The 26,514-nt window shown below is 36.9% G+C and overlaps 1 long non-coding RNA gene across 1 annotated transcript in view; it reads left to right on the plus strand.

Annotated features, from left to right (window-relative positions):
- Positions 1–26,514, plus strand: part of LOC143685074 (uncharacterized) — a 99,025-nt gene that overhangs the window by 21,905 nt on the left and 50,606 nt on the right. The gene's annotated exons all lie outside the window — the stretch shown is intronic.

A 26,514-nucleotide genomic window follows, 5' to 3' on the forward strand; every position in this document is an offset into this window, starting at 1 on the left:
ATGGTTGAAGGTTTGTTTGTTTGTTTTTAACCTTTTTATTATGAAAAATTTCAAACATAAAGTAGAGCATATAGTATGATGATGCCCCAAGTTATGTTTCAGTTTTAAGTGATATGTTAGTACAGGTACTATCATTGTTTATGCAACACATATTCAGGAACTCAAGAAATGCTTATTGCTTAATATACTCTAAAAAGAATTTATGTAAATCAAGTTCTTTTAAATATCCAGCTATCTCCCAGCATATGATAGGTTGTTTTCAAGAACTTATTGGTAGTCAGCCAATTTTTGGACCTACAGATGTTTTTCATAGAAACAGACTTAAAATAGCTATTAGCTTTTCAGGCAAGCTCTCAGTAACCTAACTCATAGTTATGGGAAACTCACCTACCATTTTATCTTGGCTTTGTTTTTTCTTCCCTTTTTCTTTTTTTTTCCTTTTCTTATTTTTTTTTAATTTAACTTATATATTTTTTTATTTTTTATTAATTAAAAAAATAAACAAAACATTTAGAAATCATTCCATTCTACATATATAATCAGTTATTCTTAATATCATCACATAGCTGCATATTCATCATTTCTTAGTACATTTGTATCGATTTAGAAAAAGAAATAAAAAGACAACAGAAAAAGAAATAAAATGATAATAGAGAAAGAAAAACAAAAAAACTATACGTACCATACCCCTTACCCCTCGCTTTCATTTACCACTATTTCAAACTGAATTTATTTTAACATTTGTTCCCCCTATTATTTATTTTTATTCCATAAGTTCTACTCTTCTGTTGATATAGTAGCTAAAAGGAGCATCAGACATAAGGTTTTCACATTCACAGAGTCTCATTGTGAAAGCTATATCATTGTTCAGTCATCATCAAGAAACATGGCTAGTGGAACACAGCACTCATTTTCAGGCAATTCCCTCCAGCCTTTCCATTACATCTTGAACAACAAGGTGATATCTACTTAATGCGTAAGAATAACCTCCAGGATAACCTTTCGACTCTGTTTGGAATCTCTCAGCCATTGACACTTGGTCTCATTTTACTCTTCCCCCTTTTGGTCGAGAAGGTTCTCTCAGTCTCTTGATGTTAATTCTCAGCTGATTCTAGGGTTTTTCTCAGTCCTTTGATGCTGAGTCTCAGCTCATTCCAGGATCTTTGTCCCACGTTGCCAGGAAGGTCCACACCCCTGGGGGTCATGTCCCATGCAGAGAGGGGGAGGGTGGTGAGACCGCTCATCATATTGGCTGGAGAGAGAGGCCACATCTGAGCAACAAAAGAGGCTCTTTTGGGGGTGACTCTTAGGCCTAAATTTTAAGTAGACTTGACATATCTTTTGTGGGGTTAAGTTTCATGTGAACAAACCTCAAGACTGGGGGCTCAGCCTATAGCTTTGGTTGTCCACACTACTTGTGAGAATATCAAGAATTCAACTTGGGGAAGTTGAATTTCTCCCCACTCTCACCATTCCCCGAAGGGGGCTTGCAAATACTTTTCCAGTCACTGATCAAATCATTCTGGGATTCATCAGGGGATCACTCTGGACAAACCAACAAAATCTCAAGTGCTACCTGAGATTCCAAGTACTTATGACATTCAATCCTTTTCTTATTTTTTACACCCACTATTTTTAGCATGGTTTTACTGGGAGAATGCTTCCTCTGTAACTGGGATGCTAGGGAACATGACCACGCATCTTCCCCTCTACTTAATATGGGGGGTTGGGGAGACTAGGACTGGAAGAGTCAAGGTCTCCTGCAATGGGGAGTGTATGTCCATGCTTTCTCAGGGAAAGTGGCAGGACCTTAAAAGAAGGCGGTAGCTGGAGATGATGTAGGGAGGGTATATTCTATACATTCCTTTCTGGAATTATTTAACACTGCCTCTATTGGTAGAATTTGTTTTTTGCTTAAAAAAATTTTAAGTCCCTTTTTATTAAAAATAAAAATAAAAGGAAACCTTTTACAAAGCAAATAGTCTGGTGTCTCTATCTTAGATTTATATTTTATAGACTTTAATAAGAGGGTTTCTGATCATTTTCTTCTTTATGTTTCTGAATAGGGGAAAAATTTTCACTAGCTAAGACTTGCCTAAGACAGCAGAAAAAAACCCTCAATATTAAAAAATAAAATTGGAAGATAGACATAGGTACTAAACTGCCAATAAACTAAAATTAGGTTGTTGGAATAATGCTTATGGTGAACCATTAACTAGTATTAATCTTTTTAAGAGTATCGGTAATGATTGTTGAGTGCAGTAAAATAGGCTCTACTTCTTTTGTCACGGCGACCTATTCTCTCACTGTCTTTCAAAATTGACCTTAAATTCCTACTCTTCCAAAATCCTTCTCTATGCAAGAACTTAGTATCACAAAACTGTGTTATCCAGCTTTTCATTTAGTTCCTATAACATATATATTTATATAGAGAGAGAGATAAAATTATTAAAAGGGGCAAGATTCAGAAATTTTAGAGTAGCTGAGAATAAAATTGGGAGCTCTAAATATCACAATGCTCTGTGACCCTGTGCAAGTCACTTAACTTTCCAGGATAATCTGTAAAATGAATGGTTGCACTAAATCAGCCCTATCCCTTCTAACTCTAAGCATCCCATTCTGTCAGGACCCACCCATCCTAGATGGGTGTCAGCTAATACCAGCTCAAACTTTGCATCCCTTCCAACTCTAGGGTAAGTATCCTTGTGAGTGACTTGGCAACAGGTTCCCAAGTCTATCTAGCCTCATTTTCCAGAGAGAATAATGCCAGTACCCTTCCTACAAAGAGAATTAGGCACACTTTGTGATAACTCTGCTGAAGGTCCCTCAGCATGTTGCACCAGTTTCCCTACCAACCCACATTTCCATTAGATAAAGGGGCCTGCTGTGTGTCAAGTATCTTGCTAACTGGGTGCTTTATATATGTTATGATATTAATCCTCACAATAACCCTGAGAGGTGGAGATATTATTCTCACTTTACAAATGAGGAAATTTTCCACGAAATTCCACTAGTTAGTGGTTTAGCTAGTGAATAATCAAGCTGTATTCAAACTTGCTTTGAAGAGAATGAATCCATGGATCTTTCATTTGAGCTTGGCCCACCAAACTAGCTAAGGGGAAGGAAACCAAAAATCTTTCATTGCTGTTAGTTTTACACCCATCTGCAACTCTAAGCAACTCTGGCTCTTCTGCCTTTGGAATCTGGTGAGGATCATGTACCCCACGAGCCCCCCAAATCCAGGGTAAACATGTTCCCACCAGCCCTTTGAAGTTTCAGGTGACTGTCCTACAGCTTTCACAAGGCTCCTACAACTAGGAAACCTAGTCACCCATGACCCAGATGAGGAGACTCTGGAGCCTGATATTAAGACACAACTCTGAAAGAAACTTTCAAGCTCCTCTCTGCTTTCTGGTGATGCTGAGAGTGCCAAAGGATCAAACTCCCTTGGCAACTAATATAAAGCAGGAAGGAACCTATCTGAGAACCCAAGAGGAATGAAAATAAAATCCTGAGGAACTAGAGTTGACAGGTGATCCTATAGAAGGGCCTCTAGGCCCACAGGAGAGCTTTCTTCTGCATAAATAAACTACAGAAATAATGGCTTCTAGGTTCCCAAACCTACTTACAATGGTTTACATCCATAAGAATGGATTAAAATTTAAGAACATGTTTTTCTGGGATACATACAGTTCCACACCACCACACCTGGGGAACATGGTAAAAATGCAAATTCTTGGGCTTCATTCCAGACCTACTGAATCAAAACTCTTGAAGTGGGGGCTAAGAACCTGCTTTAATAGATTCTCTATATGATTCTGATGTACACTAAAGTTTGAGAACCACTGAACTAGGAATATAAAGGATGTTTCCAAGTTCCCCACATTTACCTAGCATCTATCTGCAACAGTGTGGCAGTTACAGTTAGGCAGCTCTCCTTCTTAAACTTTTATTTTTTTCCTTAAAAATCTCCTAGTAAAATGTTGGACAGATGGCAGATGATGCATAATTGAAGTTAAAAACTCATTATGATAGGGAAAATTGGAAATAAATGTCTATTAACAAAGATTTGGTCTATTAAGGATTCTTGAGAATTGGGACCAACACCAACCAACCCTATCAGTTCACTATATTCTCATTGCTTAATGCAGTGTGTAAATATTCAATTTTTGTTCATTGACTGAATAAAAAAATATATTCATATACATTCAAGTCCTGATGTACAGTGCAGCCATTAAAAATATTTTCCAATGACAATCCCACTCCTATATATTTACCTAAGAACATGAAAGAGAATGCTCATAGCAGCTTTATTCATAATCACCAGAAACTGGAAACAATCCAGATGTCCTTCAACATTTGTGAATGGGTAAACAAACATCCATAGTATAGAATATTACTCAGCAATAAAAAGTACCAAACTACTAATACATGGCAACAATATGGATGAATCATAAGTGCATTATGCTAAGTGAAAGAAGCCAGATCCAAAAGACAAATGTATGATTCCACTTACGTGACACTGTGGAAAAAGCAAAACTACAGAGACAGAAAAAAGATCACTGATTACTGAGAATGAGAGGAAGGGGTAACTACAAAGGGGCAAAATGAAATTTTTGAGGGTGACATCTGTTGTATATCTTGATTGAGGTGGTAGGTACACAACTGTATGCATTCATCAAAACCCATGAGACTGTATACTAAAGGATTAATTTCACTGTATATAAATTACACCCTTATAAGCTTTACTTAGAAAGAAAAAAGTATATTAAAGATTTTAAAATCAGTGTCCTTGAATACATGGTAGGATACACCTGATATATTCTAAGTGAAAAGGCAAACTTAAAAACCATACATAATGATTCTGTGTTACTAAAAACAAAATAAATATGCATGCTTATATGTGCATATGTCTGTGGTTATATAAATATATTTAAATGCCTAGAACAAGAGTTGAAAGAACATACCACAACTGATAATGACAATTACCTCTACAGAAGAGACTGAATTTGAAGAATGTTTAAAGGGGACCTTAGCTTTACACATTCTCTTTGAACTTTTTACATAATATATCTATGTATTAGATAATTAAAAATGAAGAATATTTCAGAGACTAGAAGTATAAACACCCAAAATGTCAATGGTAGTTATCTGTGACTTGTGGTATTATAAGTTATTTTTATTTTAGTTTTTCTTTTTGCATTTAAAATTTTTTCTTTCTTAAATAAATTCTGCTTTTGTAATCAGATTAAAAGCTGGAAAAACAGGAGGTTAAGATGGTGGCAACTGAGGTATGGAATTTAGTTCATCCTCCAGAGCAGCTAGTAAATAGCCAGGAACTGTATGGAACAACTGTTGGGGGGATATCAGTAACAGGATACCCATCACACACCAGTCTGGAACAGGTGAAATGGCTGAGATCCCACACACAACTGTAAATCTCCCAAGCTGCGGAGTCTGGCACTCCTCTCCCACAGGCACAGCAGCCTGGTTCCCCAAGGGGCAATGAAACAGGCTTTATTAGTAGAAAGAAAATTAGCTCAACAATGCTCTAGTTGCAGAATTAATTAACTTAGACTGTTGAAAACAGGCCCTGAGCACAGATAAACCTGAAGTAACAACTAAAGGAACCAGAAGTTTGTGCGCTGGCAGTAAGGATGTAGGGCCAATGGGAAAAAAAAAAAAAGAAAGAAAAGAGAAGAAAAACAGGCTTTTTGAGTGAGACAGCAAAAAAATACTGGAAAAGGTTTGGATCCCAAGAAAAGGGGCACAATAGAGCCTGGGGTACATGGAGCCACGTACCAACTCCAGCCCTTGAGGGGTCTAACTCTGAAAAAGCTTTTTTTTTTCTTCTTTTTTATTACTTAACAGTTTATGAGAGCACTCTCAGGCTTCAGCACTGCCCCAGGCAAGGGTGGAATTAAAGTGTGTCTGAGAGACAAGTAAATAGGTGAATGGAAACGGTACCCTAAGGGTGTATCTTCCACCAAAAAAGGGGGGATGGGGTGGGGCCCAGCTCAAGTGGCAGCCCTCCTTCAGGGAATCAGGCCTCAGAGGCTAGAAAACAGAAGTAACCTAAGCACCCCCTCTACCTCAGCCTCTGTCTCAATCACACCACTGGCAGAGAGAGAAATTAAAGGCACCACATAACTTTATGCTGGTGGGAAGCTGTGGGCAGACAAACACATACTGGGCAGATTAGGAAAAGTACAAAGCCTAGAGGCTTCATAGGAAAATCTGACAAACTGCCAGGTCTCACCCTCAAGAAAACTTGATACTAACTACTCTCTCCTCTGAGACTTGGGCTTTTCTGGTCCGGTAAAATCTGACTGGGGTTGCTCATACCTAAGGAGACCCTCCTCAAAAAAAGGTTCCATATAGGCAGGGCAATATGCAGAAAAACAAGAGCTGAAAAATTCTGATCAGTAAAACAGAATCTATGCTAGAGGTCTAGATTAAGTTGAACTGAATGCCAAAGAACAGATAGAAAACAAGAAAACCCTAGATGAAAGAGTGAAAACGACCTGCAGATTAAATAATTAAGGAAATCAGATGCCTCGACACCAGCGAAAAAAATCACAACTCATACAATGAAAATCGAAGATATGGTCCAGTCAAAATAACAAACCAACATTTCAAATGAGATAGAGGAATTGAAACAACTAATTCAGGATGTTCAAACAGACAAGCAAAATCACATTAAAACTCAAATCAAGGAATTGAAGGAAAATATGGCAAAAGAGATGAAGGATATAAAGAAGATATTGAGTAGATAAGGAAAAATTCGAAAGTTTGAAAAAAGAAATTGCAGAACTTATGGTAACGATAGGCACAATAGAAATGATGGGGGAAAAAAACAATGGGAACCTACAACTATAGATTTGAAGGGGCAGAAGAAAGGATTAGTGAAGGAGAGGACTGGGCATCTGAAATCCTACACACAAAAGAAAAGATAGAGAAAAGAATGGAAAAATATGAGCAGGGTCTCAGGGAACTGAATGACAACATGCAGCACATGAATATACATATCATGGTTGTCCCAGAAGGAGTAGAGAAGATAAAGGGACAGAAAGACTAATGGAGGAAATAATCACTGAAAATTTCCCATCTCTTAAGAAAGACACAAAATTACAGATCCAAGAAGTGCAACATACCCCAAACAGAACAGATCCAAACAGACATATTCCAAGACACTTACTAATCTGATTGTCAAATATCAAAGAGAGAGAGAATTTTGAACGCAGCAAGAGAAAAGCAATCCATCACATACAAGGGAAGCTTGATAAGATTATGTATGGATTTCTCAGCAGACATCAGGGAGGTGAGAATGCAGTGGTATATTTAAGATTCTGGAAGAGAAAAACTGCTAACCAAGAACAAACTGTCTTGCAAAAATAAGGGGGAGTTTAAAATATTTTCGGACAAATAGTCACTGAAAGAGTTTGTGGCTATGAGGTCTATAAGAAATACTAAAGGGAGCACTACAGACAGATAGGAAAAGATAGGAGAGAGAGGTCTGGAGAAGAATGTAGACTATTAATAAAGTAAAAAGAGGGGGAAAAAGTTAAAAAAAAAAAAAAAAAAAGGCATGACATATAAAATCCAGAAGACAAAATGGTAGAACAAAGTGCTGCCTTTACAGTAATAACATTAAATGTTAATGAATTAAACACCCCAATCAAAAGATATAGCCTGGTAGAATGGTTTAAAAAACAGGACCCCTCAATATGCTGTCTACATAAACTCACTTTAGACCCAAGAACAAAAACAAATTGAAAGTGAAAGATTGGCAAAAGATAGTTCACACAAACACAACCAGAAAAGAGCAGGGGTACCTATACTATACCCAACAAATAAAACTTCAAATGTAAAACAATTAAAAGAGACAAAAAAAGATACTATGTATTAATAAAAGGAAAAATACAACAAGAAGACATAAAATCATAAATATTTTGCACCAAGCCAGAGTGCCTCAAAATACATGAGGTAAACAATGATAACATTGAAGGGAGAAGTAGATACCTCTACCATAATAGTCAGAGACTTCAGTTCCTTGTTCTCATCAATGGATAGAACATCTACAAGGAAACAGAGATTTTGAATAATATGATAAATAAACTAGACTTCACAGACATTTACAGAACAATATGCCCCACGACAGCAGGATACACATTTTTCTTAAGTGCTCATGGATCATTTCAAGAATAGACCATATGCTGGATCACAAAGCAAGTCTCAATAAATATTAAAAGATTGAAATTGTACAAAATGCTTTCTCAGATCATGAAAGAAGAGGGGACATAGCAACTGACCCTGCAAAAATAAAGGAGGTAATAAGAAGCATTCCAGTTTGAACCTATTATGTACCCCAGAAAAGCTGTTTTAATCATCATCAAATCTTGTGGGGACAGCCATTTCTTTTAATCCCGATTCAATACCGTAGAACGGAAACATTTGATTAGGCTATCTCCACAGAGATGTGTCATGCCTGATTGTGGTTGTAGCCATTAGATTAGATGGAGATATGACTCCGCCCATTCAAGGTGGGTCTTGATTAGTTTACCAGAGTCCTTTAAAAGGGGAAACATTTTGATGAAACCTCGGAGCAGATGCAGACACTTAGAGAACAGTTGGTTCAGAGCTGACAAAGACAACATGAGATGTTTGAAGATGCAAGACCCAGCAAATGTTGCCATGTACCTTCCCATGAGATGCTAAGCAAATCAGAAACCAGAATTGTGTCCTGGAGGAGCTAAATGAAGGACCACAGGTGCCAAGTGTGCTGGCTTGAATCTATGATGTACCCCAGAAAAACCATGTCCTTTAATCCTCATTAAATATTGCTGGGTAGGAGCTTTTTGATTGTTTCCATGGAGATGTGACTCACCCAATAGTGGATGGTAACTTTTGATTATATGTGACTCCACCCATTCAACGTGAGGTTGCTTACTGGAGCTCTTTAAGAGTGAACTATTTTGGAAAAAGCTTCAGAGCCATAAGAGCCATGAATTCCATGCAGCCAGAGACCTTTGGAGATGAAGAACGAAAATGCCCCGGGGAGCTTCATGAAACAAAAAGCAGGGAGAGAAAGCTAGCAGATTCTGCCATGTGCCCTTCCAGCTGAGACAGGAACCCCAGATTTCATCAGCCTTTTGAGAGTGAAAGTAGCCTCTTGCTGGTGCCTTAATTTGGACATTTTCATGGCCTTAGAACTGTAAACTTGCAACTTATTAAATTCCCCTTTTTAAAAATCATTCAGTTTCTGGTGTATCACATTGCAGCAGCTTGCAAACTAGAACACCAACTGAGGAGCCCCTACAGGAAACAGGGGCTGAAAGCAATGAAGCCCAGGAACAAAGGACCAGCAGACTCTAGCCATGTGGCCTCCCAGACAGCATCAGCCTTTCTTGAGTGAAGGTAACCTCTTGTTGGTGCCTTAGTTTGAACATTTTCTCAGCACTAGAACTGTAAACTTGAAATTTATTAAGTTCTCTTTTTAAAAGCCACTCCATTTCTTGGTGTATTGCATTCTGGCAGCTTAACAAATTAATACAAGGAGATACTATTAGCAACCATAATTGTGCAGCTAATAAACTGCACAATATAGATGAAAGGGACAAGTTCCTATAAAAGCATGACCAACCAACATTAGCTTGAGAAGAAATAGACAACCTCGCAAAACCAATCACAAGTAAAGAGATTGAATCAATCAAAAAGAAGCTCCCAATAACATGACTCCCAGGGGTGTGGACCTTCCTGGCAACGTAGGACAGAAATTCTAGAATGAGCTGAGACTCAGCATCAAAGGATTGAGAAAAACCCTAGAATGAGCTGAGACTCAGCATCAAGGGATTGAGAAAACTTTCTCAACCAAAAGGGGGAAGAAGTGAAATGAGACAAAGTATCAATGGCTGATAGATTCCAAAGAGAGTCAAGAGGTTATCCTGGAGGTTATTCTTACGCATTAAGTAGATATCACCTTGTTAACCAAGATGTAATGGAGAGGCTGGAGGGAACTGCCTGAAAATGTAAAGCTGTGTTCCAGTAGCCATGTTTCTTGAAGATGATTGTATAATGATATAGCTTTCACAGTGTGACTGTGTGATTGTGAAAACCTTGTGTCTGATGCTCCTATTATCTACCTTATCAACAGATGAGTAAAATATATGGAATAAAAATAAATAATAGCGGGAACAAATGTTAAAATAAATTTAGATTGAAATGCTAGTGATCAATGAAGAGGAGGGGTAAGGGGTGTGGTATGTATGAAATTTTTTCTGTTTTCTTTTTATTTCTTTTTCTGAATAGATGCAAATGTTCCAAGAAATGATCATGATGATGAGTATGCAACTATGTGATGATATTGTGAATTACTGATTATATATGTAGAACAGAACAATCAAAAGTTAAGAATGTTTGCATTTGTTTGGTGTTTATTGGTATTTTAAAATTAAAATTTAAAAATTAATAAAAAAAAAAAGAAGCTCCCAATAAAGAAAAGTCCAGAACTAGATGGCTTCACATGTAAATTCTACCAAGTATTCAAGAAAGAATTAGTACCAATCCGGCTCAAATTCCTGGTTTGTTCCTTTCTTGATGAAAACACTTCAAAGGATGGGAATAGAAGGGAACTTCCTCAACGTGATAAAGGAAATAAATGAAAAACCCACAGGTAACATCATTTCAATGAGGAAAGTCTGAAAGCATTTAATCTCTAAGATTAGGAACAAAACAAGGATGCCCAGTGTCACCAGTGTTATTGGACATTGTGTAGGAAGTTCTAACCAGAGCAATTAAATAAGAAAAGAAATAAAAGGTATCCAAATTGCAAAGGAAGAAGTAAAACTCTCACTCTTTGCAGATGACATGATACTATATGTTGAAAATCCTGACAAATCTACAGCAAAGCTACCAGAGCTAATAAATGAGTACAGCAAAGTGGTAGGGTACAAGATCAACACCCCCAAATCAGTAGATTGCTAGTAATGAGCAATCTGGGGAGGAAATATTTTTAAAATCCATTTACAATAGCAACCAAAAGAATAAAATATTTAGGAATAAATTTAAATAAGTACACAAAATACCTATACACAGAAAATTACAAGAAATTCCTAGAAGAAATCATGGAACACTTAAATAAATGGAAGGGCATACCGTGTTCATGCTTAGAAGATTAAATATAGTTGAGATGTTAGTTCTACCCAAATTGATTTAAAGATTCAATGCAATACCAATTAAAAGCCCAACAACTTACTTTTCAGAATTAGAAAAAATAATAACCAAATTTATTTGGAAGGGCAGGGTGCCCCGAATAACTAAAAAATTTTGAGAAAGAAAAACGAAGTGGGAGGTCTCACACTACATGACTTTAAAGTATATTACAAAGTTACAGTGGTCAAAACAGAATGGTACTGGCATAAAAATAGATATACTGATGACCAATGGGATTGAATTGAGCGTTCAGAAATAGACCCTCTCACCTACAGATAATTGAAAGGAAAGCCAACCCAACTGGGACAGAGCAGCCTCTTCAATAAATGGTGTTTGGAGAACTGGCTATCCATATGCAAAAGAATGAAAGAGGATCCATATGTAAAACCCTATACAAAAATTAACTCAAAAAAGATCTAAGATCTAAACATTAGAGCTAGGACCATAAAACTTTTAGAAGAAAATGTAGGGAAATATACATCTTGTGATAGGAGGTGGTTTCTTAGTTCTTGTAACCAAAGCACAAGCAATGAAAAAAAGAAATAGATAAATAGGATCTCCTCAAAATTAAAGACTTTTGTGAATCAAGGAGCTTTGTCAGGAAAGTAAAAAGGCAGCCTACATAATGGGAGACAATATTTGGAAAATGCATATCAGTTAAGGGATTGATATCCAGAACATATAAAGGGATTCTACAACTCAACAACAAAAAGACAACCCTATGTTAAAAATGGGCAAAAGATATGAACAGACACTTTTCAGAAGAGGAGTTACAAAAGCTAAAAGGCAAATTAAAATATGCTCAACTTCGCTGGCTATTAGGGAAATGTAAATTAAAATCACAATGAGATATCATCTCACACCCACTAGAATGGCCATTATAAAAAAGAAAAAAAACAGAAAAAGACAAATGCTGGAGAGGATGTGGAGAAAGAGGCACCCTTATCCACTCTTAATGGGAATGTAAAATGGTGCAACTGCTCTGGAAGGCAGCTTGGCAGTTCCTCAGGAAACTAAGTATAGAACTCCCATATGATCCAGCAATCCCATTACTAGGTATAAATTCAAAGGAACTGCAGGGAAGGACACAAACAGACATTTGCACATTGATGTTTATAGCCGCATTATTTATGATTACCAAGAGATGGAAACAGCCCAAATGTCCATCAACCAAAGAGTGGCTAAACAAGCTGCAGTATATACACATGATGGAATATTATGCAGCTATAAGACAGAATAAAGTTGTGAAGTATGTAGCAATGTGGTTGAATCTTGAGAACATTATGCTGAATAAAATTAGCCAGGAACAAAAGGACAAATACTGTACAGTCTCATTAACATGAAATAACATTGAGTGATCTTTGAGAGTTAAATTCAAAAGGAGATAGAAAGAGGGTAGAGATTGGGCATTTGGTGCTGAAGGAGTACAGAATATGCAACAAGACTCATTTTAAAATTCAGAAATGGATAGCACAATACTGACAGCAGCACCAGTAGCACAATAATAGAAGTATTATTGCCTACTGAATGAAGGCAAATGTGGATATGGTTGAGGGAGAAGGGTTGGGGGCACATGACACTAAAAGGAAACAGAGAATAAAAGACAGACAGTATAATTTAGGAATTCTTAGCATAAACAATGATGGTGATTAAATGTACAAATAAAAGGATGTTTCTGCATGAGGGAGAACAAATAAATGTCAACATTGTAAGGTGTTGATACTTAGAGAACACTCACAGTTTTGACAGCTGATAAAATGGTTTCTAAATTAGTGTTTAATACTTAGAATTTAAGAATTTGCTATCTGATTATGTAGATTTTTTCATTATTGCCTTAATTTTAAATTGGTTTATGAAACATACTGTGCAAACACGGGCTTTACAGTGACCATATGGATACTTTATTAAAATACGCCTATGGTTAAGCTAACTAAGATATCCATTGTTGGTGACTATAAGTGTATTGTTTTCTTAAATTAAAAAGAAAGTCAGTGGATTAAACTCCTGAAATGGATTAAACTCCTGGGAAAAAAAGGGAGTCTATAGTCAACAGTAACATTGTAATATGCTTCCACTGAATGTAAGAAAGGCATTATGCCCAAACTAAATGTCAACGGGCAGGGGATGTGGGGAAGGGGTATGGGATTCTTTGTGTAAGAAAAGGAAATGCCTTCATATAGATTGTGGTGGTGAAATGACTATGTGATTATACTAGGAACCACTGATTTTTCACTTAGGTTGGATTGTATGATATGCGAATGTGCTGGTTTGAAATGATGTATGTATGTGCCCTGCAAAAGCCATGTTTTAATCCTAATCCCATTTTGTAAAGGCAGCTGTTTCTTCTAATCCCTATTCAGTATTGTATATTTGAAACTGTAATTAGATCATCTCCCTAGAGATGTGATTTAGTCAAGAGTGGTTGTTAAACTGGATTAGCTGGAGGCATGTCTCCACCCATTTGGGTGGGTCTTGATTAGTTTCTGAAGTCCTATAAAAGAGGAAACATTTTGGAGAAAGCTAGAGATTTTTGAGAGAGCAGAGAACAACATAGCCATGAGAAGCAGAGTTCACCAGCCAGTGACCTTTGAAGATGAAGAAAGAAAATGCCTCCCAGGGAGCTTCATGAAACAGGAAGCCAGGAGAAGAAGCTAGCACATGATGCTGTGTGCCTTTCCAGATGAGAGAGGAACCGTGACTGTGTTCACCATGTGCCTTTCCAGATGAGAGAGAAACTCTGACTGTGTTCACCACGTGCCCTTTCACTTGAGAGAGAAACCCTGAACTTCATCGGCCTTCTTGAACCAAGGTATCTTTCTCTGGATACCTTTGATTGGACATTTCTATAGACTTGCTTTAATTGGGACATTATCTCGGCCTTAGAACTGTAAACTAGCAACTTATTAAATTTCCCTTTTTAAAAGCCATTCCATTTCTGGTATATTGCATTCCAGCAGCTAGCAAACTAGAACAGCAAATAAAACTGTTTAAAAAATGAATATAGATAAATAAGTACTAGAGAAAATGTGGAGAAAGAGATGCATTGTTTATTATTGATAGAGAAGTTGAAAGGTGCAGCCCCTTTGGAGAACAGTGTGGTGGTTCCACAGGAGGCTAGGGATGGGGTTGCATATGATTCTGTAACCCCATTGCTAGGTATATACCTGGAGGAACTAAGAGTAGGGACAGGAATGGACATTTGCACACTGATGTTTTTGGCAGCAGTGTTCATGAGTGCAATGAATGGAAGTGACCTAAGGGTATAATGACTGAGGAATGGAAGGGGGAACTGTGGTGCATATATACAATGAACTACTGAGCGACTCCAAGAAGGTGTGAAGTGAGCATGCGACTAGGTGAATGAAACTTGAGGACAATATGTTGAATGAAATGTCAGAAAAAAAAAGAAAATTATCATGTCTCATTCATATGAACTAAGTATAATACAGAGAGAATTGACGTCAAGAGCATGGGTTATCAGGTTGGGGCCTATTGTAAAACATCCTAGATTGTAAACTCCTACAGCAGTTACATCTATTTTGGATTTGTAACTGTTATTTCTAAATTCTGAAATACTGAGGTATTTGTGCATAATCTGGTCATTCCCTGAAACTTGGGGAATTTATGTGACACCTGAGACTCAGAGTTAGAGCTCTGAAGCTATGAAGGTCAGTATTACCTCATATAGCAACTGTTAAAAGAGTTGAAAGAGTGATCAGACTTCAACTAGAGATATGAATGTGCTGATCTGGATAGGACTAAGGTAAATCAGAATACAGGGTAAACGATGACATGGTCTATATTTTAAAACTTCCACTTCTGTATGTGACCAAAGGAAAAGATGTTTATTTGGTGCAAAATTTATATTTTGGGCAGTGCATTATCTAATTTAACCTGTATGGTTAGTTTATTCAAACACCATAATTACATGCAATCTTGAATATAGGGCATGTGATCTTGTTGGTTTGTGCAGGTTAGTGTGAGGCCCCAATATATCGCAGAGTAATTTGGGCAGAGAATAAAACTTAAAAATGTATTTGCCAAGTCCCTTTGGAGGACTGGGGAGAAAGGAGGAAATAGTCAACTTCCCCATCCGGGCAATTCCTGATATTCTTGTAAGCAGTGGGGAAAACCAATTCAATAGGCTGAGCCTCAATCGTGGGTCTCACCCCTAGGAAACTTACTCCTGCAAAGAGGAAGCTAAGCCTACTTATAATTATGCCTAAGAGTCACCCCCAGAGAACTGCTTTTTTACTCGAATGTGACCTTTCTCTCTAAGCCAACTCAGCAGGCGAACTCACTGCCCTCCCCCCTACATGGGACATGATTCTCAGGGGTGTAACTCTCCCTGACTACATGGGACAGAACTCCTGGAATGAGCTGGGACCCAGCATCAAAGGATTGAGAAAGCCTTCTTGACCACAAGGAGGACAAGACAAATGAGAAAAAATGAAGCTTCAGTGGCTGAGAGATTTCAAACAGAGTCAAGAGGCTATCTTGGAGGTTCTTCTTATGCATTATATAGATATCCCTTTTTAGTTTATGGTGTATTGGGGTGGCTGGAGGGAAGTACCTGAAACTGTTGAACTGTATTCCTGTACAGATTCTTGAAGACGATTGTATAACTATATAGCTTTTACAATGTGACTGTGATTGTGAAACTTTGTAGCTGATGCTGCCTTTATCCAGGGTTTGAACAGATGAGTTAAAAAAAAATAAGGACAAAAATAAATAAACAAATAAGGACAAAAAATAAATAAATAATGGGGGGTAGTAAAAAAAATTGAGTAGTTTGAAATACTGTGGGTCAATGAGAGAGAGGGGTAAGGCGTATGGGATGTATGAGTTTTTTCTTTTTATTTCTTTTTCTATAAAAATGATCATAGTGATGACTACACAACAAAGAGATGGTATTGTGAGCCATTGATTATATACTTTGGATGAACTGTATATGCATGAAGATATCTCAGTAAAAATATAAGAAAAAAAACCAGGAAGCATTGATTCATAAAAAGTTATACAAATTAGAAAAGTAAAAGTTGTAAAATATGTTCAGAACAAAGTTTGACTACATTTGGATACTACCTCCAGATCAGTTATTCTCAAACTTAATGTCCATACAAATCACCTGGAGTTCCTGTTAAAAATGCAGATTCTGATTCATTAGGTCTAGGGCGGGGACTGAGATCTGTATTTCTAACAAGCTCCCGTGTAATTCCAAGGCTGCTGATCCATAGAACACACTTAGTAACTAGGCTCTAAAATTGCGCTGTCAAGATGCAGCCACTAATTAGCTACAAATGGCTATTAAGCCCTTGAAATGTGATAGTTCAAATTAGATGGACTTTAAGTATAAAATGCACACTGGATTCCAAAGAAATTTTTTTAAATGTAAAATAGTTTATTAACAATTATTTTATATTGCAGGAGATTTGGACATATTACATTAAGATATATTAAAATTAATTTTATCTATTTCTTTTTACTGTTTTAATGTAGCAATGAGAAAATTTTAAATTTAAATTTGTGGGTTTTCTGGCTTATACTTAACTATATTTCTGTTGGACAATGCTGGTCTAGAATAATTCTTACAGGATTTTACTTGTATAAACTTTATTCTGGGTTTTAAATCATCAACAGAACACAGATTAGCATACCATTAACAGTTAAATGACCACTTCTGTGAACTAACCAAAACATTAACCAAGGAATTATCAAAATCTATGAATGGAGGTTGAGACAAAAAGAAATTATATACTTTTTGGTCTGAAACAAAATTTCAAGGTCATCAAATCCAAACACCCATTTTATGGAACTATTTATCAGTTTCATAATCTACAGTCATACTTAACGTATGTAAGTTCTGAGCAAATAAATAAGTGAAGAGGCTACCCTGAAGAAGCTAAGAATGATGTAGCAGAAGCTAAGAAGAGGCAGAGGCAAACACAGGCTCAGTTTTCCAGGGGGAGTCAGGCAAGCTCCACTCTAAAGATATTACTTGGGCTCATTCTACGTTTTCTTGGGTTTCATATATTCCGTTTGATATTAATGGTACAGATATTCAAATGATTAACTAATCATTTGAATAATCAATGTCAGGCATGCCGTCTCTTCCCCCTCCTCCCGACACAAAATAAATACAGCCTCCATTATCAGACAGCAAAGAAATTAAGACCTGAGACCCTTTGTTAGTTTGGATATGGTTGATGTAACAGAATGAAATTTGGAGTGAAGCACTAGCACAGTCAACCTTCAGTCATATGTGCAAATGAGGGGCAAGAATTGCCGAGATGATTAAATCTAGGTATAAAACAAAAAGCTTTTTTAGTTACTATTTTAAAATTTTATTCATTAGGAAAATCTTATGCAAGAGGCATTATAACTGAAATTTGCTCATATTTGAGCTACATTTTCCTTCTATGGGTGAATGAAAAGATGAAATTAGAATAATAAAGCATGAGAAATTATGAAAATCCTTATTCAAGAGTTAGTATAGGCTGAAAACATGAATAACACTTTAAAATTTTCTGGCTAAATCTGAGTCCCTCCATAATGATTCATTCATTTGTAATGTATTTTTGAAGGGATCCAGGTTGTTTTGGTATGCATTCTTAAGCTATAGAGGAATAGCTTCAGCAGACAAGCCTTATCACATTCATTCCCCTGGCCCTCATGATCATGGGTTGGACCTATTTGAACATTTATATTATTCACTCTCAGGCAATATTTAAAAACTTCCCCATCTAGAAAAAAGTCAAACCTACCTAAAAATGGCTGAATGACCTCACCCAAGAGGGAAAACCTATATATAGCCATTCAAAACCAAAACTTGAACTAGGCAGATCAAACAATTTTGCCTACAAATTTATACTGCTTTTCCTACATCTTTCAATGTAGGAAAATCAGAACAGGATTTTTAGAAACTTAAATTAATTTTTAGGAACTAATGAGTTCCTTTTTGGTTAATTGTGCTGTATTTATACCAAAAAGTAGAGTATATTGAGTCTTTAGTTGGTTTTCAATATTCCTAATGATTTTTAACAACTCATGAGCTATAATTATTTATGAGAAATGGCCTTATTTTTTACACAATAATTCGTCATTACACATACACACACAAAAAAGGAAAATCCAATATCTTATTATTACAAATGTGTCAGTTATATAGATACCTGTCCTTTGGATCAGCCTTTTGGAGGGGATATGGGGGAGTCCTGTTTTGGAATACTCTCCTAAAGATCCCATAATAGGGGAGTTTTAGATGATGGGACATTTACAAAGGAGCTAGTTCTGGAAAAAAAAAAATACATTTAAATGTAAGCAATTATGTTGTAGTTTGGGTATTTGTTTTTTCCTCCTCAAGCACTCTTAGGAGAATAAGACATTTTAAGAGGATAAAAGAAAACCAACACTTATGTTTTATAAAACACTAAGAATGCTTTTCTGTTTGCCTGAGTTATATCAGCAGGAAAAAAAACATAAAATAATAGCCTTATTGTCACCTCATCAAAGGTTTTATAGATTTATAAGTTTGATCTATAGCATGTTTATGATACAATTTAGCACCTTTATTTATTTTAGTTTTATGATCAGAAGAGAAACCAGAGTATACCTTTATTTATTTGAGATGATTTTATCAGATGATATCTGCAGGCCATGAAAAATAACCACTTTCCTAAAACTTCCATGCCAGGTGGCCATTCAAAAGCTTCCTTAGCATTTTGGAAAACATTTCCAATATTCTGACCTCCTATAATAAGCATTTTTCCTTCTATGACATTAACTCCTTCCTTGAAATTTTTCATCTCAGCTATAATTTTAGGGTAAATGGGAATATAAATAATGAAAAGTGCATTTAAATTTATAATCATTTATTCTGATTTAAAGATAGTCTTGTAATAAGGAAGGAATTCAAAACAGAACTTCAATCTAGTTTCTGCACAAGTACATGAAAGCTACATCTGCCAACAACCCGTTCACATTTACCTATGCATTTCTGAGGCACATCTACCCTTACTAGAGGTCAGGATTTGCTCTCTCTCTGAAGGAACATAAATATATGATAAAGATGGATAGACATTAATTATTACATGGCATGAAAACAAGGATTTCTTTGTGTACACAGAACCAGGAACAAAATGATAGAAAGCTACTTCAAATGTATCTTTGAAAAGACCAAACATGACAATCTAATCTATTCATTCTCCTTCTCCTAAAGCACTGCTTCATACCTTCTTCTTCTCAAGCCAACCACACCTTCTCCTCCATTTTTTCTTTCAGTTCTTGCTTCCTGTTTCCCTGAGAAATCAGAATAGCCAGAAAAGAACTTACACTCACCACTACCACCACCACACACTCATCTACACGTATTTGTGCCCATATTCTCGGCCTTTTTTTCTGTTCTATGGATCAGAGGCTCCTCTCTCCATATTCCTGCAGCTTGTGCACTAGAGTCCATTCTTTCCCTGTTCTAGTTTGCTAGCTGCTGGAATGCAATATACCAAAAACAGAATTTCTTTTAAAAGGGGGAATTTAATGAGTTGCTAGTTTACAGTTCTAAGGCTGAGAAAATGTCCCAATTAAAACAAGTCTATAGAAATGTCCAATCTAAAGGCATCCATCCAGGGAAAGATACCTTGGTTCAAGAAGGCCGATGATATTCACGGTTTTTCTCTCATCTGGAAAGGCACATGACGAACACACAGTCACAGTTTCTCTCTTGGCTGGAAGGGCACATGGTGAGGAAGGCATCATCTGCTACTTTCTCCCCTGACTTCCTGGTTCATGAAGCTCCCCAGGAGGCGTTTTTCTTCTTCATCTCCAAATGTCGCTAGCTGGTAGACTCTCTGCTTTGTGGTGCTGCAGCATTCTCAGCTCTCTCTGAATCTTCCATTCTCCAAAATGTTTCTTCTTTTATAGGACTCCAATAAACCAATCAAGACCCAATCAAATGGGTGGAGACATGTCATGACCTAATCCAGTTTAACAACCACTCTTGACAAAATCACATCATCCAGGGAGATGATCTGATTACAGTTTCAAACATATGGTATTGAATAGGGATTATTCTACCTTTATGAAATGGGATTTTGATTAAAGCATGGCTTTTCTAGGGGGCATACATCCTTTTAAACCAGCACATTACCCTACTCAAAAATAGTGATTTAACATTCTTATCATCCTAACCAGTCTCCTTTCAGCCCCTTTCCCCCATTAAATCTATTCTTACCACTATAGCTAGAGTGATTCTGTTAAAATCAAGGAAAATTTTGTCAATTCTTTGCCCAAAACCTTCCAGAGGCATCACATCTCAATTATTCAAAAAGCCAAAGTCCCTGCAAAGGTTTTCAAGGCGGTATTTGTTGTTCCTTGCCCGTCCCCTTCCCTTACCTATCGCTTACCTCTCTAACCCAATATCCTCCTCTCCCTCGCCACACTGCCTTCCTTATTTTTCTTTAACCACCAGGTACACTCCCCGACTTGTCCCAGATTATGCCTGGTTTAACCGCTTGCCTTCTTCGTTGCTCAAACACCATCTTCTCAATGAGAACTTTCCTGTCTACTCTTTAAAAAAACGACCCCCCCATCTCCTCTGTCCTATTTTTCTCCATTATACTTATATCCATGTAGTGACATAATATGTATTTGTTATTTGTTAGTTGTTTATAGCCTGTCTCTCCTTGTTGAAGGTTGAGTTGTGTACCCCACAAAAGACAACTTCAAGTCTTAATCTGAATTTCTGTGGGTGTGAATTCATTTGTTAATATAACCTTTGAAAATATTAAGGCATGGATTAATTTATGAACAGGAACTTTGAAGATCCTATTTAGATAGTCCAAATTGAATCAGGATGGGCCTTAATCCATAGGACTCGAACCCTTAAAAACAAAGAAAATTCAGACATAATCAATCAGAAGTCAGAAGAAGTCAGAAGTCAATGCAAATCAGAGGAACAAATGCAAAGAGAGAGAGAGGGCCATTTGATGAGGAATGTGGGAATGCTACAGACTCTGTGAGAAAGCAACCCCTGTCAATACCTTAATGTTGGACTTCTAACCTCCAAAACCATGAGATGGTACATGCCTGCTGTTTAAGCCAATCCATTCTGTGGTGTTTGTCAGAGTCGTCCTGGCAAACTAAGACACCCCCAATTCCTTCCAAGTAAGATCCATGACGAGTTGGGATTTTTGTCCTTTTCTAACCTTCTCCCTTACAACTAGTATATTCTTGAAACACAGTAGGTGCTCAATAAATATTAGTTGAAAGAATTGATCTATCTTTACAATAGCGTAACTGGAAAACAACCTGGGAGTATCAGTCATGCAGAATGAATGTTTTGAAAATCAGTTTTATTAATATCATTTTATAGACATAATCAAAATATATTTTTAGCTTCAATTGGGTCCCAATACTGTAATTTTTTATATGGTTGGGTTTAAGTCCACTATCTTGCTTTTATGTGTCCCATCTGTTCTTAGTTCTTTTATCTTCTTTTCATGCCTTCTTTGGGGGATATTTGGGTATTTTTTACTCATTTTGTTGTCCTATATTATTTATTAGCTATGCTTTTTTGTTCTGTTTTTTAAATTATTATTTGCTCTTATTACAATCTACCTTCAAAGAGTATTATACTATTCACCTTACAACAAGATATTTCCATTTCTCCCTTTCTATTCTTTGTGTTATTGTTGCCATGCATTTACTTCTACATACACTTTATACCACCACAACACACTGTAATTCTTTAATGTTTTAACTGTACTGTCAATTATCTTTTAAATTAAGAAATGGCAATAAAAGTCTTTTATATTTACCTATATGTTTACCATTTCCAATGCTATTTGTTCCTTCATATATTCAATATTCTATCTGGTATTATTTTGTTCAAAGAATTTCCTTTGTAATTTCTTGTAGTACAGATCTGCTGTTGATAAATTCTCTCACTTTTGTTTGTCTGAAAAGGTTTTTATTTTGCTTTTATTTTGGAAAAATATAATTCTGAATCAGAATTAAGGATTCTACTTTGAAACTTTTTCTCTTTCAACACTTGTCTTCTGGTTGCTTTGTTTCTGATGAAAAAGTCAGCAGTCATCCTTATCTTTGCTTCCCTGTATATAATGTATCTTTTTTTCCCTCCAGCTTTTTAAAGACATTCTTCATCATCAGTTTTCAGCAATGTGATTCTGATGTGCCTTGGTGTGGTGTTCCTTCTCTTTATCCCACTTAAAGTTCATTGTGCTTCTTAATGATCTATGGTTTATAATTTTGATCAAATTTGGAAGATTTCAGCCATTATTTCCTCAAATTTTTTTCTTCTCCACTCTCCCTTCTTCTGAATTACAAATATGTTGGATTCCTTGGTATTGTCCCACTGATCACTGTTGCTCTGTTCTTTTTTTTCTCTATACTTCAGATAGGATAATTTGCTGCCCAGTTTTCAGGATCACTTAACTTCTGTAGTATCTAATCTGCTACTGTTAAGCCCATCCAGTGAATACATATTATAAATAATGTATTTTTCAGCCCTGGAATTCATGTATGGTTCTTTTTTATTTTAATTCCTCTATTGAAATACCTTGTTTCTACATTAGTTCATGTTTTCCATTACATCCTTTGAACCTATTTATAATAGCTGCTTTAAGGTCCATTGCTATTAACCTCCACCTATGTCAATTTCATTATGATAGATTTTACTCCTAGTTATGCATCACATTTTCTTGTTTCTTTACATGTCTAGTAATTTTTCATTGGTTCTGGACCATACTGATGAATGTCACTTTTGAACGTCTAGATATTTTGTTAACTTCATTTCAAGAGTGTTTTTTTCCCAGCAGGCAGTCAGTTCACTTGGAGATCAGCTTGATTCCTTTGAGGCTCATTTTTTTAAGCCTTGTTAAGACAGTCCTAATACAGGGGCTGATACACATTTTCTTTAAAGGTTCAGATAGTAAATATTTTAGATTCTATGGGCTACATGCAGTCTCTTTTGCATACTCTTCCTTGTTTTTACAATCTTTATATAACATGTAAAGACATGTTATATAACATGTAAAACATCCTTTGCTCATAACCCATACAAAACCCAGCTCTGGTCAGATTTGACCGCAGGTAGCAGTTTCCAAGCTTTGTTCTAAAGAATCCTTTACTCTAGGTCTAGTAGAGCCATATTTTAAAGTATTGCCTTTCTGAAGTTTCTGCCAAATACCCGAGTAAGGTAACATGTAACCCTACTTGCAAGCTAGCAATTGAGTGGGCCATGGTTTCATAGATACTGGCAGAAGCAGCAAGATTCCTAGGTCAAAGACAAGGGACTCTATTGCTCATAGCACAGCAGGTGGCATGAGCGTCATCTTCACATTGGCTTCCCTTGCCCCCCACGTCCCAAGGGGGCAATATGGTTTGGGCCGAGAATGATGTTACACACACTCAGTGGATCTGGACATAGCTGTGGAACCCTGAGCTTAGGAAACCTCCTTATAAAGGGGTTGCTAGCAAACCTACCCAGTCTTTGCCCTAGAAGGAGCCATTTTTTTATTATTCTGGTCTGGAAGCAAATCCACCCTTTGTCTGAGAGTATGACACTTGGCTATTCCAAAGGCTGTTGACTATGCAAACATCTTTGGGAAAATAGCCTGGGACAAAAGCTATTACAAGACATGTAGAAATGTCATGAAGAACTGTCTCAATACCCACATATTCAAGAGTTCACTCCACTCTAGCTGATCAGAATTGAAATGCTTCTCAACCCTGTGAAAATGTTGTTCAGGTCTCAGTTCCCCAACAGTTCTTTTTCTGAGAGTTATTCTTTTCCCATTACTTATTCTTTACTTGGCCTTATGGAGTCTGACCTTATGCAATGCAGCTTAGTATTCAGAGACTCAAGATGACACCTATGAAGATTTCTGGAGATTTGTCTGCACACCTTCCTCTCTCTGATATTCAGTTTCTCAAATTGTAGCCATCTCCCTAAACTCCAATCTCTGTTTCTTAAGCTCAGCAAAACCACTGTACTCTGCTTGCACTCTTTTTTTCTGTGTGCTTGTCCACAAAGTACCTCCAGCAGAGAGCTGGAGCAATTGTGGGATTTACCTCATTTATTTTCTTTTTCTCAGAGATTGCAACCCTTCACTGCCTGTTCTCCAACTGCTGAAAATGGCTCTTTCATTATTACATCTATTTTATCATTTTTTAATAGCAAGAGAACTAGTGTAACACCAGTCACTATCATTGCCCAATTGTGTTTTTTAGCATTAACTTCTTTATATACTTTGGAACTTTGATTTGCACCAATCACTTTGAATGGGAATTATTTTTGTTGCCATCTTTTTTTTTCCCCCAAAGAGAGAAAGGGTTTATTACTATGAGCGTAGTAGGAGAGCAAATTACCTAGTGGCCCAAAATCTATGTCCCTGAGTTTAGAGGGTTCAAGGTTTTTAAGGATTTTAGCAAGAGGAGATGAGGTCATTTCAAATAGCAAGTTCAAAGCAGAAAAGGAGACAAAGTGTTATTATTATCATTTCAATAGGATAACATAAGCTGAAAGGAGGGGCAGCAGAGCCATCACTTTCAGTACTAAAGGTTTAAGCTGAAAGGAAGGGAGACAAGTTATCTTTCAGTAGCAGAATCTAGCCAATGTGATTTATGAATGTCTGGGGCTGAGGCTAGTTCATGGCTGACTTCACATTTCTACATTAGTGATAGGGCCTTTTCCCTATGAGAAAATGACCATATAAAGGGCTTTTACAGTCACAAAGGCACAAGATAAGGGTTTTTACAATTATTTCAGATATCAGGACAGCTGGATTATAGTTTGGGGATTTCAGGTATTCCCCTGTTCTAGTTTGCTAGCTGCCAGAATGAAATACACCAGAAACAGAATGGCTTTTTAAAAAGGGGGAATTTAATAAGTTGCTATTTTACAGCTCCAAGGCCGAGAAAATGTCCCAATTAAAACGAGTCTATAGAAATGTCTAATCTAAGGCATCCAGGGAAAGAGACCTTGGTTCAATAAGACCGATGAAGTTCAGGGTTTCTCTCCCAAGTGGAAGGGCACATGGTGAACACAGTCAGAGTTTCTCTCTCATCTGGAAAAGCACATGGTGAACATGGTCAGGGTTCCTTTCTCATCTGGAAGGGCACATGGCAAACATGGCATCATCTACTAGCTTCTTCTCCTGGCTTCCTGTTTCATGAAGTTCCCCGGGAGGCATTTTCCTTCTTCATCTCCAAAGGTCACTGGCTCGTGGACTCTGCTTCTCATGGCTATGTCGTTCTGCTCTGTTCTCTCTGAATCTCCTCATTCTCCAAAATGTTTCCTCTTTTACAGGACTCAAGAAATTTATCAAGGCCCACCCAAATGGGTGGAGACAAGTCATCACCTAATCCAGTTTAACAACCACTCTTGATTAAATCACATCTCCAGGGAGATAATCTGATTACAGTTTCAAGCATACAGTATTGAATAAGGATTATTCTGCCTTTATGAAATGAGATTTAGATTAAGACATGGCTTTTCTAGGGGACATAAGTCCTTTCAAACCAGCACACCTATCTGCTCCAATATCCCAGAAGGCAAAATGTAAATGATTCAGTAATCAAAATCATCCCTTAAATCTTAATTTCTCAGTTACAACTCTTCCCTCTCTCAATCTTGAGGGATAACTGGGTGACAACTCTAACTGCTTCAAGGCTGCAAAGGGGTGTTGTCATTAAGAGGCAAAGAGATTAAACCAGTTGTTATTCTTAGAGAATCCAGTATCTCTGTTTCGGAGCCTCTCTGGCATTGGAACAGTCTGAAGGTTTCAACTCTGAAAAACAAACTTAATAAGTAAAACTTTATAGAGAACAGGATATCTTTCAGGGTTTCCAGGAACACGGTTGGTTGGGGGTTGCCATATTCTGGCAGTTTGCAATATCTGGCTGAAACTTGCATAAGAATAACCTCCAGAATGTCCTCTTGACTCGATTTAAAATCTCTTAGCTGTTGAAACTCGATTTCTTTACCCCCTTTTGGTCAATTAATCCATGATGCCATGGCCAGGCTCATTGTTCTAGTTTGCTAGCTGCCAGAATGCAGCATACCAGAAACGGAGTGGCTTTTAAAAGGGGGAATTTAATGAGTTGCTAGTTTACAGTTCTAAGGCCAAGAAAATTTCCCAATTAAAACAAGTCTATAGAAATGTTCAATCAAAGGCATCCAGGGAAAGATACCTTGGTTCAAGAAGGCCGATGAAGTTCAGCGTTTCTCTCTCAAATGAGAAGTCACATGGTGAACACAGTCAGGGTTCCTCTCCCATCTGGAAG

Source organism: Tamandua tetradactyla, chromosome 5 (genome assembly GCF_023851605.1).
Source record: "Tamandua tetradactyla isolate mTamTet1 chromosome 5, mTamTet1.pri, whole genome shotgun sequence".
Lineage (NCBI taxonomy): Eukaryota > Metazoa > Chordata > Mammalia > Pilosa > Myrmecophagidae > Tamandua > Tamandua tetradactyla.